At 43.0% G+C, this 990-nt stretch overlaps 1 non-coding gene across 1 annotated transcript; it reads right to left on the bottom strand.

Moving 5' to 3' along the window:
* Positions 1-411: 411 nt before the first annotated feature.
* On the bottom strand, positions 412-519 carry LOC141603420 (small nucleolar RNA R71). The gene has a single exon (XR_012525299.1). It is a non-coding gene; the product is annotated as a small nucleolar RNA R71 (small nucleolar RNA).
* Positions 520-990: the final 471 nt, after the last annotated feature.

Below are 990 nucleotides of genomic sequence, written 5' to 3'. Positions count from 1 at the left end.
GAGGAAGAGGGGGATTCTAGTTCAACACCACCAATCAAGAAGATGGTTCGTTTATCCGATCACTCCAAGCCCACCGCGGCAATGCTTCCTAGGGGCATTGTTACTACCCAAATTGGTGCGGCAGATTTTGAAATCAAGCCGGCTTTCATTAGCCTTGTTGAGAGGAAGCAATTTGGTGGGAGTCCAACGGAAGATCCTAATTTACATGTTCAAAATTTTTGCGACTATTGCTCGATGATTAGGCAACCGGGGGTTACACAAGCTCAAATTAGGGAGATACTTTTCTCTTTTTCTTTGAGACAAAGCCAAGTTGTGGATTAATAGCCTTGATAGAGCCACAATGGAAATTATAGATTGGGATTCATTGGCTCTTGCATTTTATTAAAAGTATTTTCCCCCGGAGAAGACCCAACAATTGAGAAGCCAAATCACGGGATTCCGTCAAAATGGTCATGAAAGTTTGTTTGAAGCATGGGAAAGGTATAAGGAGTTGCAAAGAGAGTGCCCTCATCACGGGTTAGATCCATGGTTCCTTGCCATTACATTTTATAATGGTTGTTGTGCCGAGTCTCGTCGAGTTCTAGATTTCGCTAACAACGGGAGGTTTGACCAAATTGATACGGAACTTGCTCATTCTACCATTGAATCCATGGCGGTGCATGATTCCCAATACGTCAACTCTCGTAACACCCCATTGAAAGACAAGGAAGAGGATACAACTATATCTCTTTTGAAAGCTCAAGTGGCTCTTCTCCAACAACAAATGGATAACCGAGGAGCAAGCTCATCCCAATCTCATGAACAAGTGAATGTTACTAGCCAAGTGATGGTGTGTGAAGCTTGTGGAGATGCGGGACATTGCACCGCTTTGTGTAGGGCATCTATTGAAGAGGTGAATGCTTTTCAAAGTTTTAGACAAAATCTCAGTCCTTTCTCCAACACCTACAATGAAGCTACAAAGTATCATCCAAACTTGTCCTACAAGAGCAC

The sequence above is a fragment of the Silene latifolia genome, chromosome 9, assembly GCF_048544455.1.
Source record: "Silene latifolia isolate original U9 population chromosome 9, ASM4854445v1, whole genome shotgun sequence".
Taxonomy (NCBI): Eukaryota; Viridiplantae; Streptophyta; class Magnoliopsida; order Caryophyllales; family Caryophyllaceae; genus Silene; species Silene latifolia.
This window is presented reverse-complemented; position numbering and strand designations above follow the sequence as displayed.